At 39.6% G+C, this 19,154-nt stretch overlaps 1 long non-coding RNA gene across 2 annotated transcripts in view; it reads right to left on the bottom strand.

Annotated features, from left to right (window-relative positions):
* LOC119002500 (uncharacterized) overlaps window positions 1-19,154 on the bottom strand; it is a 90,326-nt gene that overhangs the window by 6,427 nt on the left and 64,745 nt on the right. For both annotated transcript variants that reach the window (XR_005069747.1, XR_005069748.1), the window contains exon 3: window positions 19,040-19,130. This is a non-coding gene — a long non-coding RNA (uncharacterized LOC119002500). The remainder of the gene's footprint in view (window positions 1-19,039; window positions 19,131-19,154) is intronic.

The raw sequence follows: 19,154 nt of genomic DNA, 5'->3' as shown, positions 1-19,154 counted from the left end.
TTTACCCACATACTTAATTGACTATAGATGTTTACATTAGCAAACATTTTTCCTCCAAAAATTTGAAGGCCATGCTCCATTGTCTTCTAGCTCCCAGAGTTGCTATATAGAAAATCGATATATTCTAAACCCTAATGTTTTGGATATGAACTGTTTCTTTTCTAGGAAAATTTAGAATCCTTATTTCTCCTCAGTTTTCTAAAAATATGTTTCTTTTTTATTTACTAACCTGGTAATGGACAGGTACTTACCTGTCCTAGTACTTTAGGTACTTTACTGATCTAAAAACATGGGTTCTTCAGGTCTGGGATATTTTTTCTGCTTACTTATTGATAATTTTATCCCCTCCAATTTCTTTTCTTACCTTTAGGAATTCCTATCACTCAATATTGTATCCATGGAACCAATCCATTAATTTTCTTCCTTCTCTCATCATTTCTATTACTTTCACTTTTTACTGTACTTTCCAGAGATTCTCTTAACTTTACTATCTAATCCTTCTGATTAAAAAAAAATCTGCTATTATACGTTAATAGCTCTTCCTTGTTCTTTGAAGAGTCCTTTTTTATAGTCCTGTTCTTGTTCCATGATTATATCTTCTCTTAAATTTGAGAATATTGTAGTGGTTTTAAAATATTATATAGTGTTTTTGTTTTAATATTCTTCTGCCTCCTCTATTATCCGTTTCTTCCAACTTCTTTTATCTTTGATTTGGTATCTTTCATTCACAGATTTTAATCTAATGTCTTGTCATCTTTGGCTATCCATTTATACTTAAGAATTAAGCCCTAAAGAACCTGAAAGTGCTTTTTGTATGCAGAGAAGAGGAAGCTGCTTATCCTGTGGTTGTTTTACTGGATACCAGGAGGGGATCTGGCCATTTCATTGGAAAAACTCTCAGATACCCACATCTGTATATTCTTTACCCCCTTGGGCTGTTCAGCTGCCCAGAGAGGTACCCTAAATCCTAGGCCAGATGGGTGTAAGCCTGGCTTCCAGTGATCTGGAACTGAATTTGAGAAGACAGGTGGCACAGTCTTGTGTTAGCATGCAGACTCCGATTTAATCCTTCTGTTTTTAGTTAGGTACATTGCCTCCATCCTCAGCTTCGCCAGGGTGGGAGAGGAACAGCTATCTGCCTGTGGATATGAGGGGCAGGATAGCTAAGGTCTTGCTCCTGGTAAATTCTTCAACTAATCCTGCTGCTTTTGGGGTCATTCCAAAAGCTTTCTAGCTTCCAAAATTTTGTTCGCATCTCTTATATGCTTCATCTCTTTCGCTCACTTTCTTTTTCATGCTTGCTGAAATCATTTGACAAAAATAATTTTAGAGGAGTTTTAGAAGGGAGCAGAGATTAATAACTGGGTTTAATCTACCATGGCTAGGTCTGTTCTTAAAACCTTTTTGCCTCTATTCTTTCCGCTCTATCAAAACTGCTCTATTTAATGCCACTAATAAAATTTTGTTAGTTTTCTTCTTTAAAAAAGATTTAAAATATAAAAAAATATTTCAATTTTAAAGTTATTTGAAATTTTAAGTTTGATGAAGTATAACTGACATATCTTTTAAAATATTTTTATTCTCACTTGAGGACATTTTTTCATGATTTTTAGAGAAAGGAAAGAGAGAAACATTGATTCCAGAGGAAGTATTGATTGATTGTCTCCTGTATGCACCCAAACTGGGGATCAAACCCACAATCTAGGCATGTTCCCTAATCAAGAATTGAACCTGCAACTTTTCTGTTATTGGACAATGCTCCAACCAACTAAGCCACACAGGCCAGGGTATAACTGACATATTGTTTTAAAAGATTTTTTACTTTTAGAGAGAGGGGAAGAGAGGGAGAGAAACATCAATTGCTTGCCCTCTTATGCGCCAGGGCCCACAGAAAAAGAACCTGCAATCTAGGCATGTGCCCTGACTGGAAATCAAACCAGTTTTCAGGTATGACACCCAACTGACTAAGCCACACAGGTCAGGGCATAACTGACCTATCTTAAATAGCACATCTTTAGAGTATGTAACCTGGTAAGTTCTTACATATGTATACACTGTGAAACCATCACCACAACCAATAAAATGAACATATTCACCACATTAAAAAATTTCATGATGGCTCTGACCAGTATAGCTCTCTTGGTCAGCATCATTCTGCAAAGCAAAAGGCTACTGGTTTGACCCCCCAGTGAGGGCACATGTCCGGGTTTCAGGTTTAGTCCCCAGTCAAGGGTCATAAATTGTAAGACAGGCACCGATTGATGTTTCTCTCTCACATCAATGTTTCTCTCCCTTCCCCTCTCTCTGAAAATAATATCTTTAAAAAAAAGTTTCCGTGGATGGTGAGGTTCAGGTGGTTGAAGTTTCATCCTATAACAGAAAGGCCACTGGTTTGACTTCTGGTCAGGCCAAGGTTATGGGTTTGAACCCCAGTTGGAGCATGTGCAGGAAGCAACCAATCGATTTTTCTCTTCCCCTCTCTCTTGAATGAGAATAAAATAAACCTTAAAAAAAAAAAGTCTCATGACCCTTCTTAATCCTTCTTATCTCATAATCCTTCCCTCTGGCTCCTCATGCCCAGGCAACCACTAATGTGTTTTCTGTCATTATAAATTAGTTTGCATTTTCTAGTTTATATACCCAAAGTCATACAGTAAATACTCTGTTCTGGTCTGGCTTATTTTGCTCAGCATAATTATTTTCACATGCATCCATATGACTTCCTATATGAATAGTTCATTTCCTCTTTACAGCTAAGTAGTAGTCTACTGTATAAAATATACAACAGCTTGTTTTCCATTCACCTGTTGAGGGATGCCTTGGTTGTTTTCACATTTTTAAAAAATAATTTTTAAAAATATATTCTATTGATTATGCTACTACATTTGTCCCATTTTTCTCTCTGCTTTATTCCCCTCTGCCTGGTGCCCCCACAAGCATTCTCCTCCCCTAGTTCAAGTCCATGGGTCATACATATAAATTCTTTGCCTTCTCCATTTCTTATACTATTCTTAAGCTCCCCACCCCTTGTCTATTCCATACTGACCATTTATTCCCTGGACCTTTTCCCCCATTATCCCCCATCCCCGCTGATAACCCTCAATGTGATCTCCATTTCTGTGATTCTGTTCCTTTTCTAGTTCTTTGCTTAGTTTATTTTTAGGGTTTTTTTAGGTTCAGTTGTTCATAGTTGTGAGTTTGATGTCATTTTACTGTTCATAGTTTTTGATCTTCTATTGCTTAGGTAAGACCCTCTAACATTTCATATAATAAGGGCTTGGTGATGATAAGCTCCTTTAACTTGACCTTATCTGGGAAACAACTTTATCTGCCCTTCCATTCTAAATGGTAGCTTTGCTGGATAGAGTAATCTTGGATGTGGGTTCTTGCCTTTCATGACTTAAAATACTTCTTTCCAGCCCCTTCTTGCCTATAATGTTTCTTTTGAGAAATCAGCTGATAGTCTTATGGGGACTCCTTTGTAGGTACCTTTTCTGTCTCTTTTTCTCTTGCAGTTTTTTAAGATTTTCTCATCTTTCATCTTGGGTAATGTAATTATGATGTACCTTCATGTATACCTCCTTCAGTCCAACTTCTTTGGGAGACTGTGCTTCTTAGACTTCCTGGAAGTCTATTTCCTTTGCCAGATTGCGAAAGTTCTCCTTTATTATGTTTTCAACTAAGTTTTCAATGTCTTGCTCTTCCTCTTCTCCTTCTGGCACTCCCAGGATTTTGATATTGGAATGTTTCAAGTTGTCCGGGAGGTTCCTAAGCTCCTCCTCATTTTTTTAGTTCTTGTTTCTTCACTCTGTTCTAGTTGAATGTTTCTTCCTTCCTTCTGGTCCAAACCATTGACTTGAGTCCCGGTTTCCTTCTCTTCACTGTTAGTTCCCTATATATTTTTATTCCATTTTTTCCCTCTATTTTGTGACCATATTCAGCATCTTGATTACCAGTATTTCGAACTCCGCATTTGATAGGTTGGCTATCTCTTTCTCAGTTCTATTTTTGTAGTTTTGATCTGCTTTTCATTTGGGCCATTTTCTTTGCCTCAGCACAGCTGTTCCATTTTAAGGGGAGGAGCCTTAGGCATCTACCAGGGCGGGGCAACCCACACCGCTGTGTTGTGGTGCTATATGTGGGACAGGGGTCAGAGAGGAAACAATGCTGCTTGCTTGGTTCTCTCCCTGCTTTCAGTCACTTCTCCCACTACCCACAAGCAAATTGGGCCCTTCTAGTGCTGATTCCCGGGTAAGTGGGTTTGTGTATGTTCTAGGACCATGTGGGTCTCTCCAATGAACTCTCCTGTGAGGCTGGGAGTTTGTCCCACCACTGCAACCCCCACCCCCAAGATTTTTACAGTCAGAGGTTTTGAGGCTTTATATTCCCCATGGTGGAACCCTTCATTGCTTGGTCTGTCTCACTCCCCAGTTGTTCCTCCAGGTTTATCTGCATGCAAATGTGGGACCACCGAGTCTGCCATCTGCCACCTGCCACCTTGCCCCAGTCCTCCAGCTGTCACCTTGCCACAAGCCCTCTCCACCCCAGCTGTCTGTCTTCATACCTACCAGTCTGAATGAATGTTTCCTCTTTAACTCCTTGGTTGTCAAACTTCCATACAGTTCATTTTTCTGGCAATTCTGGTGTTTTGTTTTTAAATTTGTTGTTGTCCTTCTTTTGGTTGTGGGAGAAACCAAAGTGTATCTACCTACGCCTCCATCTTGGCCAGAGAGTTTCCACATCTTGGCTACTGCAAACAAAGCTGCTATGAACATTTATTTACCAGTCTCTGTATGATGTATGCTTTCTTTTTTAGTGGGTAAACAGTTATTAGTATTTATTAGTTTGCTAGGACTTCCATAATAAAGTACCACGAAGTACTGGATAGCTTATATAACAGAAAAATATTGTCTCACATAGATCTGGAAGTAGAAGTTAGAAGCCAAGATGCTGGCAACATTGGTTCCTTCTGAGGGCTGTGAACAAAAAATCTGTTCTAGCCCTCCACCCTTGGCTTACAGATGACTGTCTTCATGTTCACATAGCAGTCTCCCTGTATTTGTTTTTGTACAATTAAATTCCTCTTTTTATAAAGGTACTAGTTATACTGAATTATGGCTGTAGGATAAGTGGAGTCAGTCTGGCTTCCTCACCAAGGTGTCTAGGTAACTAAGGGAAGCAGTGTTCCCAGAGCCTTGGAAGGGCCTGATAAGTAGTATTCTCATGGCTTTGAGACTGGGTCCAATAAACTGTTCCCATAACATGAAGTGGGCTCGTATGTGCAGAATTATGTTATGTAATGTTCTGGAAGTTTTCCAGCTTTGTTCCCCTCTAGTACCTAAACAGGTAGGGACCCCCTGCTGGGGACAATGATGAGACACACACGCAAGGGGACAAGTGCCACAATGGGTGCCACGCTGGTGAGCAAGGGCCACGACATGAGACATGCAGATAGACATGCAGCTTGCAGTGTACATGGCTTGCCCACCCATGAATAAAGGCATGCCAGACATCCCAACAGCTCCATGAATATTATTCTGTCTGCACAAATACCATGAACTTGCCTGGCCTTGAAAGGTAGCAACACAATGGCCCCAAACAATCTGAAGTACCAAGGGTTGGGACTTCAACATGAGTGGGAGGGGCACATTTCAACCTATAACAAAGCGAAATAGTTGGATTATATGGTAGCTGTATGTTTAATTTTTTAAAAAACCATCTGACTGTTCTGAAGTGGCTGGAGTATCTTACTTTCCTATAAGCAGTGTATGCGCATTCCAGCTGCTCAGTATCTTACCAACACTTGGTATGGTAAATATTTTTAATTTTAGCTATTCTAATTGTGGTTATAATTTCACTGACGTTGAACAACTTTTTGTGAGCTTCTTTGCCACCTGGTAAAGTGCTTTCTTAAATCTTATGACCATTTTTAAACAACTTTATTGAGATATAATTTACATACTATGAAGTTCACCTGTTTAAAATATATAATTCAGTGGCTTAACATATTTAGAGAGTTGTGCAACTACCACTATTATCTAATTTTAGAACATCTTTATCATCCCAAAAAGTAAATTTTGTACTTATTGGCAGTAACTCCCTATTATGACCACCTTTCATCTTCCTTCTCAGCACAAGAAGAACATTAATTTATTTCTTATCTCTACAGATCTGCCTATTCTGAACATTTCATATATAGAGTCATATAATATATGGGTATTTTGTATCTTTCTCTTAGTATAATGTTTTTGAGTTTCATCCAGGCTATAGTGTATACCAGTCCTTCTTTCCATTTTATGCCTGAATTCAATTCCATTGTAAGGACAGACCACATTTTCTTTGTTGATATCATCAGTTCATGGACATTCAGATTGTCTTCATCTTGCAGGGAAGTGTTATGTATTATGAATAATGCTGCTATGAATGTCGATAGACAAGTGTTTGTGTGGGCACGTGCTTTCATTTCTTAGCTGAATAACTCAAGAGTAGAATTGCTGGGTCATATGATAACTGTACGCTTAACTTTTTGAAGAACCGCCAAACTACTTTCCAAAGCAGATATACCATTTTACATTCCAATCAGCAATGTCTGAGGGTTCCGATTTCTCTACAGCCTCACTAGCGCTTGTTGTCTGTCCCTTCATAATAGTGGGTGTGAAGTAGCATGCCACTGTGACTTCAATTTCTATTTCCCTCAGTAACGAGCATCGTTTGATGTGTTCATTCGCCATTTTAATATTTTTGGTATTCAACCACCACTTGTAGTGGTGTCTGACACACCACCAGACAGTACTGCTCACTTTCTACTTGGTGCTCATGCATGTTAAAAATTGGGACAAAAATTGTTTTATTACTGAGCTTCAAGACATTTAATATATTATAGATACAAGTCCTTAGATACATGCTTGGCATATATTTTCTTTCAGTCTGTGGCTTGCTTTTTCATTCTCCTAATAGTATCTTTCAAAAAGCAGACATTCTTAATTTTGATGTATAAATTCTTAAAATTTAATGGACTGCGTTTTCACTGTGGTATCTAAGAACACTTTGATTAATCCTAGGTCACAAAGATATTCTCCTATGTGTTCTTTTTAAACAATTTTTAAAAAGATTTTATTCATTTATTTTTAAAGAGAGGGCAAGGAAAGGAGAAAGGGAGGGACAGAAACATCAATGTGCGAGAGATACATCGACTGGCTGCCTCTCGTACATCCCCAAACAGGGAGCTGGCCACAACCCAGGCATGTGCCCTGGCTGGGAGTCAAACTTGTAAAGGTGCTCAACCTCTGGGCCGTACCAGCCTAGGGCTCTCCTCTGTTTTCTTCTAAAAATATTATAGTTTAAAGTTTTACATATAGATCTATTTTGAGTTCATTTCTGTATATGGTACAAAGTACAGATCAATGTTTACTTTTTTGCAAATGGATATCCAATTGTGCTAACACTATTTGTTGAAAAATTATCTTTTCTCCACTAAAGTGCTTCCATAAAACTTCATTGGTCAAAAATCATTTGTCCATCTATGTGTATGAGAGTCCATGTCTGGACTCTCTTTTCTGTTCTACTGGTCTATTTGTCAGTCTTTTGTCCAATATCACAAGGGTTTTGGGTTTTTTTAGTCTTTATTAAACGTTTTTTCCAATACCATTTAGACCCCTTATACCACAGGGTCTTGATTACTGTAAGTTTATGTTTAAGTTTTAAAATCAGGTAATATTAATACTCCAATTTTGTTCTCATAAGTTGTTTTCACTGTTATGAGTGAAATAGTATACCCTCTACCACGCTCTCAAAAATGATATATTGAAGTCCTAATCTCTAATAGCTCAGAATGTGAACCTCAGTTGAAAGGAGGGTCTTTACAGAGGCAATCACGTTAAAATGAGGTTATCAGTGTGGGCCCTAATCCAATATGACTGGTATATTTGCTAAAAGGGGAAAACCCAAACATAAAGACAGATATACACACAGGGAGAATGCTATGTAAACTAAGTTATGTTGCCACAAACAGAAAAGCTAAATGAGAAACTGGAAGTCAGAAGCTAGGAGAGAGACCCGGAAAAAATCCTCCCCTAGTCTCTTCACTGGGTTGGCCCTGTCAACACTTCCATCTTATTTGTAAACCTACAAAACCATGAGACAATATATTTTTGTTGTTTAAACCACTCAGTTCGTAAACTTTGTTACAGCAGCCCTAGCATCCTTATAACTATTGTTTTGAACTCTGTATCTGGTAGCATGCTTGCCTCCACTGCATTTAGTTGTTTTTTCTGGAGATTTCTCCTGTTCTGTCATTTGGGACATGTTTCTTCATCTCCCCATCTTGGCTGCCTGTTTGTTTCTGTGTACTGGGTAGATCTGCTATGTCTTCCAGGTCTTGGTAGAGTGGCTTTATGGACTAGTTGTCCTGTAGGATTCAGTGGCATAGCATCTCCAATACCCGAGCCCCCCATATAGGCTGTATGCACCTTTCTTTTGTAGTTGAGCCTTGACTGCTGTTGGTGTGCCAACAGGAGGAACTGACCCTCAGGTGGATCAGCTGCAAGGACTGACCACAACCACAGCAGAGGAGCTGCTGCGCAAGGGGGGGCGACCCCATGGAGCAGGACTGGCTTCAATGGGGTTCTGTTGCCCATGAGTCTGCCCCTTGAGTGTGTCAGTCATGGAGGTGGTTGGTGGTTGAAGCTGGCCACTGGGTGCAGTGGTTTTGGGGCCTCCCAGAAGGTATAGGCCAAGATCAGCTGCTGCCTGTTCCACTCCTGGGGTGACACAGCATGAGTTAAAATGTGATCTAAAGATAGCTACTTGTACTGGGTTTGGAGGTGCCCGGGAGAGGCGAAGCTGCAAAAAAGACTGCTGGCTGCTGCTGGTGCTATGCCTGGGACAACTTAGCAAGAGGTATGGGCGTGCCAAGGTAGATGTTTCTTGTTTCGGGTTTCTGAACCTTTTTGAGAGATTTTAGGAAAACTGGCAGCATGAACCTAGAAAAGTTGTTTATATGGAAAAGCCACTGGAAGCAGTTCGGGTGGGCCTGCAAGTTGGGTGGAGTGGGGTCTCAGGAAATCACCAGGGCAGTGAACAGTGGGCCAGGTCAGTAGAGACTCAGATATGGTGCCCACCTGCCAGCTCTGTAGGGGGAGGGCTTGGCAGAGGAACAATGGCTTCTACCAGCACTTCTGTCTAGGAGAAAGCTGCCCCACCAGCCCATGCCCTGAAGCCAGATAATTAAATTTCTCTTATATGTCCCTGGCATCTTTCAAGCTACGGCTCTAGCACGCAGCTCAGAGTGAGTGCGTCTAAGTAAGTCTGTGTGTGAGACCTTTAAGAGGAACTCCAGGGACTCCAGCAGCCATCTTCCCACTCAGCCATATCTCCATTGGTTTCACAGCCAGAAGTTATTGGGACTTTACTTCCTGGCATTGTAACTCTGGGCTGGGAGGCCTGGTATGGGGCTAGGACTCCTTGCTCTTCAGAGGGCAGCTCCACAGCTGAGACACCACTTCTGATTTTTAACAGTCACACATGGGTGGGGGAACCAGCCGGTTCGGTGTCTCTGCTCTTCCTACTTGTCTCAACATGGCCTCATATGTATACCCTTAGTTATAGGACTTCTCTGTTCAGCTAGACTGCAGGAAGTTCTCAACAATGGCTGTTCTGTAGTTAAGCTGTAATTCTGATGTGTTCATGGGAAGATGCCAGTACTGCACTTATCTACTCTGCCGTCTTGACCAGAAGCTATAAATGGTATTTCTAAAATTTTCAATTTCTGATTGTTGTTAAGACATGTATTTGATCTTTGTCCCTGGTTCCTGGCAAATAAATCCTAAAACCTTTGGAATTCCTGAGTACAGAAGTATTTTTTGCCTTTTTGGAGTATACCTTTCTTATTCTGTTTTTAAGATTTTTTTCCCTTTACCTCTTGTTTTGAGTAATTTGATTATGATGAGCTTTAGCATGGTTGTCTTTGTGTTTCTTGTGCTTCAGGCACACTGAGCTTTTTGGATCTGTGGGTTTACAGTTTTTATCAAATTTGGAAAATTGGGAGCCATTATTTCTTAGATATTTTTCTGCCCCCTGCCTTCTTCTTCAGAGACTCAAGCACATGTGTATTAGGCTGCCTGAAGCTGTCCACAGCATACTAATGCTCATTTCACTTTCTTATTCTCTTTACTCTTTTTTATTTTGTATAGTTTCTAATTATATGTAGTTAAATTCACCAACCTTTTACTCTGCAATGTCTAATCTGCCACTAATCCCATCTGGTGTATTTTTCAGCTCAGATATAATAAACTCTAGACATTTGATTTGTGTCTTCAATATCTTCTGTGTTTCTGCTTGACTCTTTGAATATTTGAAATACAGTTATAAGTCTTTAAAATATTCTTGTTTGATAATTCTAATCTATGTCAGTTATGACTTGGTTTCAATCAGCTGATTTCTCCCCTCACTTTGGTTTGTATTTACCTGTTTGTTTTGGGGGGGGTGCCTTATAATATTTGCTTGGATATCAGACACTGTGAATTTTACTTTCTGGGGTGCTAAATATTTTTGTATTCCTATAAGTATTTTTGATATTTGTCCTGGGACACAGTGAAATTACTTTGAAATGGCCTGTTCCTTTTGGGTCTTGCTTTCAGGATTTGCTAAACTGGACCACAGTAGTGTTTAGTTTAGGGCTCATTATTCCCCACTACAGAGGCACGAACTCTGTTAGTACCACTACTGAGTCTCAGCCTGATGATCTATAAATCATGAGGTGTTCAAGTCTATGAAAGTGGACACTACTACCTGCACTGTCTGAGTGCTAGGCACTATTCCTCCTAATCCTCTTAGATGAGATCCCCCTCCACAGATCTCGAGAGTTCTCTATGTCTGTCTCCTCTCTGGTACTCTGTACAAACTCTACATGCCTTACTCTCCCCAGACTCTCAGCAAGGTTGCCTCAACAGAGAGGGTCCATTAGGGTTTGCCTGGGCTCCCCTTCCCTGTACCACAGGCTGGAAGTATCCTCAAGCCTATATGCTGGGGTAGTCAGAGGGCTCAACTTACTTGTTTTCCATTTCTCAGCAATCACTGTCCTTCATTACCTAATGTCCAGTGACTTGTAAACAGCTGCTAAATGAAAAAAATTCTAACACATAAAGAACACATACTGTATAATTCAAGGTATAAAAAACGTCCAGAATAGGCAATTCTAAGAAGAAGCAATTCTAAGAGACAGACAGCATGTTAGTGTTTGCCTGAGGAATGGGAATAGGAAGGGACTGCTGATGCACACAGGCCTTCTTTATGGATGAAAACGTCCTTGGATTATGGTGGTGGTTGTACAACTCTTGTGAATACCCTAAAAATTACTAAACTATATACTTTAAATGGGTAAATCTTCTGGCATGTGAAACTTAACAAAGCTGTTTAAAAAAAAGAAAAGAAAAATACCTAAGGTAATTCTTATGCATGTTAAGGTTTGACACACCACCTGTAGTAGTTCCTACAGTTCCATACTTGGGCTTTTCCTCATTTCCCAGGCCCTATCTATTCCTATATGCTGAGAATTCCCAAATATACCTTAATGTGTTCCTTCTCTCCCTGGTCCTGGACCCCTTCCTCCCTCCCTGCCCCATCTCTGACTTCTGAGTTTCAAAATCCCTAAACATCTTCCATGGGTGTTTGAAGGTGCCTCAATATTTCAAAATCCAAACCCTCCATACATACCCAGTTAAAAACAACAACAGTAACAACAGCTACAACTAACCTTGTTCTATCTCCTATGTTTCATGGTATATCATTCAACCCACTGTTTCAAACTAAAAACTCCAGATGTGTTCCCAAGCGCCCCAGGTCCCCTTCTCCCTGACATTGCCCTGACAGACCTCTCCTCTTTGGACCCTGCCTGCCTCTTGCCTGATTTCAAGCCTTCTTCAGTTCTCCTGAGGAGACTCCTAACTGGTCTCCCTGTGTGCATTTTAAACCGTTTGTCAGCATTTGTCCACACTGCTGCCCCTGTGATCATTCTAAAACGCATTATCAGACTGGGTTTCTCCTCTTTAGTAGCTCCCAACTGTCTGCACAGGATTCTGTCTCTAACCTCCTATCCCACAGTCTCACACACCAATCTCAATGCTCCAACGTCTTCCCAAGAGAAGTGGATGACCCCGGATATGCACAAAGCACTCTGTCCTCTCATATGCATTCTTTTATACCCAGATGACCTTTCTAACAAGTTCTTCTACATATGTAAATGGAGTTGATTACACAGCCATGTAACTTTGTCAGGATGGAGTAGAAAACTCCACATGACCTTTGGAGTCAGACAGACCCGGATCCAATTCAAATTACATTGTTTGCCAGCTATGCAAGCAAATGGGAAAATACTATCCTGCAGGGGTTTTCCCCCAATCTGTTCTTAAAATACCGAAATCCATGAAATCTTGTATAATTTGCTAAGTCATATTCAGTTTAAGGTAGAGAGACCCTAAATTATCTCCTTTAACTCTCTTTAAGGTAAAGTCAATCGATAGTTTAGTTTCTTCTTTGTAGAGAAATTAAGTTTAGTTGTTACCTTTGATGACAAGACAATATTATAGCTGAAATGGTGACTTCCTGATTCAGTAAATATTTATTTATAGTAATTAACAGAGACACATGGGCACTTAAATCTTTAGCTGTAATTCTTAAACCCTAGAGTTTATTTTGATTATAAAATATTTATATATACAAAGTACAGAGAGTAAGATTGCAAACAAACAACTTACTCTGTTTTATAACTTTTACTATACTTGCTTAGATTTCACTTAAAAAATAATCATTTCAAGCCTAATGCTGCAGTCTCTACCTCTAATAAGCCAACACCAACTCATTCAGACTATCAACCTAAATCATACTAAATTTAAAGTAAGAAGTAGCTGTGAAGTTGAAATTAAGAATTCTAGCCCTGGCTGGTGTAGCTCAGTGGATTGAGCACAGGCCTGCGAACCACACAATCGCAGTTCAATTCCCAGTCAGGGCACATGCCTGGGTTGCAGGCCAGTTCCCAGCGGGGTACTCACAAGAGGCAACCATACATTGATATTTCTCTCCTTCCCCTCCCCTCTAAAGATAAATAAATAAAAATTTTAAAAAAGAACTCTAATCCATCTTCACTAAATACAATGGAAGGCTACATCAGTGTTCACTGCAGACCGTCCTAGGAAAGCTGGCTTTTGCCTCCTGAGTCCTATGTTCTTCTATATGATCTACTTCCTCATCTATGGCCTCTGCTATCCCACACTGAGAACTCAAGACCCAATGGAAATCAGTCTACAGGCTAGACTGGACCAATCAGATTCTCTTTACTTAGAGAATCTGAGCGTCAAGACACATATCTTTTACTTATCCTCCACATCAACACCAGTTATCATAAGAGAGTAAATCATAAAGTAAAATGTGCCCACCATTACCACACTTTAAAAATCTGTTGCCTATTCCTGATACTCCTTAGCCTACAATCGTCTGGTTTCCATCCTCACCTTCTCCTTCAGCCTGGGCACCCAACATTCTAATCACTGTGTGGGAGATTAAAAATGATCCTAAATTTTCTGCCAGTCCTCCCATTTGGAGTGGTCCTTGTGACTTGCTTTAATTCCAACAGAATGCAGAGGAAGTAAAGCTGTGTGACTGCTGAGGCTGGGCGTTGTGCTATCTACAGCTTCTGCGTGCTTGGAATGCTCCCTCTTGGATCCCAGTTGCCAAGCTGTGCGAAACCCAAGCCTTGTAGAGAGGTCAGGTGGAGGAGATCCTTGATGCTCAGTCAAAAGCCTCAGGCTTCGCTCCAAGCTGACAGCCATGTGAATGAGTCATTTTGGACATTTCTGGCCAGTTGGACCTCCCAGTGACTACAGCCCTTGCAAACACCACTTTGGAGCATAAGAACTGCTTGACTGAGCCCAGTCAACCACAGAATTGTGTAAAATAAAAAAAACTTCTGTTGTGTATTACAAATTATATATACACACACACACACACACACACACACACATACATACACACCTTTAAAAAAAAGATGTTTTATTTATTTATCTTTAGAGGGGAAGGGAAGCTGAGAGAGAACTATCGGTGTATGGTTGCCTCTCATGCACCCCCTGCTGGGAACTGGCCTGCAACCCAGGCATGTGTCCTGACTGGGAATAGAATCCCAGTTGTTTGGTTCGCAGGCCCGGGCTCAATCCACTAAGCTACACTGGCCAGGGTAAAAAACACTTTTTTTTTTTTTGCAGGTTCAGATTAACAGAAAAATTATGATGTGTTCTTGTATACTCTGAACTCATTTTTCCTCTACTAGTATTTTACCTTAGTACATTTGTAAAAATTAATGAACCAATGTTGACACATTATTATTAGCTAAAACCCATACTTTATTCAGATTTCCTTAGTTTTTACCTAATGTCCTTGACTCCATTCCAGGATTCCACCCAGGATATCACATTACATTTGGTCATTATGTCTCCTTAGGCTCCTTTTGGCTGTAAAAGTTTCTTACACATTTCTCATTCTCCTAGACAGGACAGGTCAGGTATTTTGTAGGACACCCCTCTAATGCAATTTGCCTGATGCTTTTCTCATAATTAGAGGGGGATAACTGGGTTGTAGCCACAACCCAATTATAGCCACAACTCTTACTTTTTAAGTATCATTTTTCCTTTTAACCCATAAAACTCAGTTTCTCACCCTCTTATTCTTTTTTTTAAAGATTTTATTTATTTATCTTTAGAGAGGAAGGGAAGGAGAGGAGAGAAATATCAATGTATGGTTGCCTCTCGTGAGTCCCCTGCTGGGAACTGGCCTTTAACCCAGGCATGTGCCTTGACTGGGAATCGAACTGCAATCGTGACCACACGATTGAGCTCGCAGGTCCCGAGCTCAATCCACTGAGCTACACCAGCCAGGGCTCTCACCTTCTTATTCTTGAAGACCATTAATACATTCTTTTTAAAAATTTTCTTGCTATGGAAAATTTCAAGTGCACACAAAGGAAATACAAATGAACCCCTACACACTCATTACCAAGCTTCAACCGTTGTCAACATTCTATCATACTTCTTTTATCTATACTTCCATCCATTCTTGATCCCTATTAGATTATTACTTTACAATTTTTTCAGGTAAAATGGACCTGAAAGTTGTAACTTTTATTGTAACTGTAAATTATAACAGTATAATTTTGAATAATGAAAATACCCATATAACCCATACCCCTATCACACATAACATCTCTATCTCCCCATAAAGCTTTCTTGTGTTCCTTCTCTGTAATGAGTTGTTTTCAAAAAAAGAAAAGAAATTTAGATGTCTTTTCTCAATTACCAGCCTTGGCTCCTTGGCTTCTTGACAGTAATGACTATACCTTTTTGTTGAAATTCTCCTCTTGATTTCTATGATGCAAAAGTATTCCAATTCATCCTCAACTCACATCAATTTTACCCTCAAAATACACCTCATGTCTGTCTTTCTTCCACTTCTAGCACTACTACTAGGCCAGTATCTTCTCTCTTTTCTGAATGACTAAACTAAATTCTTACTATCCTCTGCCTCCACTCTTACCTTTCTCCAATCCATTCTCTATACTGCAACCAGAGGGATCTTTTAAAAACACAAATCATATTATGTTACTTTCCATCTTAGCCTTCTATGGCTTCTACGGAGAATAAATCCACATTCTACACCATGATTGTTGAATCCTTTGTAGGTGTCTGCTCTAACCCCCTATTACCAGTTGGTCACGCAGGACTCCTGATAGTTCTCGGGAGAGGCTGAGAGCTTCTGAAGCTGTTTCTTCTGAAGAAACACTGTTCCAGCTCTTTATGGAGCTGCCTCCCTTATCCTTCAGCTCTTAGCTGAAATATCACCTTCTCAAAGAGGCTTCCTCGACTCCTCTAAGCTTGTCCTCCTACTCATCCTATATTATATTACTTTATTTTACTTATTTCATAGTACTGACCACAATCCAGAATTACCTTTATTTATATTTGTTTCTCCCAGTAAAATATAACCTCCTTGAGAGTAAGAACATGTCTTTTGGTTCACTGTTGTATATCCTAATAAACACACTCAAAAATTATTTATTTTTAAAAAATGCATTTATCTTGAATCACTGTCTCATAGAAAACTTCCTTATTTTTCACAAAACCAGCTATCTTTCATGACTTCTTTCTGTTAACAGACAACCACAAATTATGTTATCATAGTACTATAATGAATTCCTGCATTAACATCCAAAACTCCAAATATAATAAGGTCTTTAAACAAAGAAAAGCATAAGAAAGAAAACCGTAAAAACATAAATTAAACTAAGATTGTTGAAGTTATTATCTAACTGCTGATAACAGAAGCCTCTACTTAATACAAGTATAAAAAGAAGGTTCTTGTATTTGTTAGTCTAATTGATTCTAAACTCACAAATTATTCAATAATTTAATAGTCAAGAAGCCAGTTTTTTTTCTCAGAAAGAAGGTGTAAACTAATAGAATGACACAATAGAATATTCAATATTGGTTTAATTATAAGCTTGCCAAGTCCCAATTACAAGTTAGCTTTCCAGGGACAGAATGTACTATACCAGCCACGGGGGCCGAGAGTCCAGTCTTCCTTAACATTATAGTTCATTATAAATAAATTACTTAGGATCCTGGGGAAAGGTCCATGTGTATTTCAGAAATCTTGGGGTGTGTGTACCTTGGGTATCCTGGGTGTGAGGGTCTCTCTATGTTTGGGGGAGCTTCCTGAATCCAAGAGGGGGTAGGTCTGCGTAAGTCCTGAGACCTTTGTGGGGCCGTGGGGGAGATTCATAGAATGTCTGTTATCTCATATTCTGATTAGCCCTAAATGGGATTCAGGATCTAGATGAGTCTGATGAAAGTCTACAGGCTTCTGCTTTGGCTACAGAAAGAAGGAAGAGATCTTGTAAGATGTGGAAAAAACCCCCCAAGAAGGCAGGATGGTATTGATTCCTCTACCCAACCTATGGACTATAGAGAGGGGGAATTCGAAAAGAAGCTGAGAGAGCTGTTTCCAAGAGGGACCCTGAGATTCAGGGTATAAGCAGTGCTCTGAAGTCCAACTCACAAAGTATTACAGAGCTGAGAAGTGGGTGGCCTCTCTAAAACTCAGAGAAGCACTGCAAGAGGCCAATGGGAGGTGAGGACTGGTCTGATGAATTCACAGATATTTTTTCCTACCTTTTTATTGTTTTTAAAATATTTTATTGGTGCGAAATTCACATAACATAAAATTAACCATTATAAGGTGAACAATTCAGTGGCATTTGGTATAGTCACAATATTGTAGAACCACCCCCTGTCAAATTTCACCACCCCAACTAGAAAGCCTGTACCCATTAAATGATCATTCTTCATTTTCCCTTCTCCCCTAAACAATCCCTGGCAAACACCAGTCTGTCTTCTATCTCTATAGATTTATCTATTCTGCATATTTCCTTTAAATAGAATCATACAATATGTAACCTTTTGTGCCTGGTTTCTTCCACACAGCATAATGTTTTGATAGTTCCAGTGACATGTCAACACCTCTACACTTTTGCTATGGTACAGGAATAAGTCCTCCCACAGAGACTACCAGTAGCAGGGGCAGCAGCAAAGGGATGCCCCTGGATAGGGTCCAGGGCAGCAGATAATGCTTCAGGTGCTGGCCACTGCCCTGAACACAGTGTGAGACACCCTCAAAGCTCCCAGAAGGGTTAGGGATAACATTGAAAGGAGAAAAAGGGAAGTGAATTGAAGGTGATACTGAGGGTCTCATATAACCAGGCAGAGAAAGAGCCCAGCAGACTTGGGACACAGAAGCGGATACAGAGAGGTATTATGTAAATATGCAGGTAACTATTTATACACAGGGTTTGACGGTGATAAACAACAGTTATTCAAGCTTTAGCTTGAAAAACCAAACCAAACAAATTACCACTCAAAATTTATAATAAAAAATGTCTAAAAAATTATCAGTGATGGCTCTGTGCAACAGGAATAAAGGATAGGCTTTTACTTTTTACTCTATACACTTCTGATTTGTTTTAATTTTCCAAATAAGTATATAAGGTCTATCCAGAAAAAGTCCAATCACTGATAATATAACAAGAATGGTTTGCATGACATTGATGTAACCTGGCAGCCAAGGAAAGTGGACTGAAATGCACATGTGTGAACAATGACGACTTCACTGTACTAATCAATATGGGTGGTAGACGCCACTGAGTGACCATGTGTGGCCATCACATTCAAAATGACTGAAAAGAGTAAAGCAACAAATCTACATCAAATTTTGCATTAAGTTTGAACATTCTTCTGCAGAAACTATTCAGATGATTCAGAAGGCCATACATATGGGCAAATGGTGACTGACAGCTTCATCACAAAAACATGACCACTCACGCATCACATCTCGGGCAGAGTTTTCTGGCAAAACATCAAATCACCCAGGTGACTCAGCCCCCACCAGAGCACAGAGTTGGTGCCCTGCAACTTCTGTTTTTTCCAAAAACTAAAATCACCTTTGAAAGGGAAGAGATTTCAGACTATTGATGAGATTCAGTAAAATATGATAGGCAGAGCTCACTGCAACTGGGAGAACTATGTGAGGTCCCAAGGTGCCTACTTTGAAGGGGATTGAGACATCACTGTCCTATGTACAATATTTCTTATATTTTGTATCTTCCTCAATAAATGTCTCTATTTTTCAAAACACATGGCTGGATACTTTCTGGAAAGACCTTGTATCTTACTTACATAAACAAAACATTAAAAGATAAAGTGCCAGTATTCTACAAATTAATCATTAAGCTCTCTATGAGTTCAGTAAAATCTGTTTTAAATTTCTCATGTAGCATAACAAAAATGGATATTGAGAAGAAAGAAATTTCAATCTAAAGTTAAGGTTTAACTTAAATTAATCTAATTTATAAATTCACCTGAAACAAAATACCCACTCTACTCATCCACTGCCTCTGTTGTTCAAATTCTACTCAAATTGTTTGCACCTGTAGTAATTCACTGACCTTGGAACTGCTTTCTTCCGATACTTCTCCCTCATTGGTTTGCATGGGAACAGACTCTGTGCAAAACTCTGCAGGAACACACAAATACTGCCTAAAAGAGGTAGGAAGAAAAAAA

The sequence above is a fragment of the Sturnira hondurensis genome, unplaced genomic scaffold (genome assembly GCF_014824575.4).
Source record: "Sturnira hondurensis isolate 20B ecotype Veracruz unplaced genomic scaffold, ASM1482457v3 Scaffold0017436, whole genome shotgun sequence".
NCBI lineage: Eukaryota > Metazoa > Chordata > Mammalia > Chiroptera > Phyllostomidae > Sturnira > Sturnira hondurensis.
Note: the sequence above shows the minus strand (reverse complement) of the source record. Positions and strands in the feature narration are given on the sequence as shown.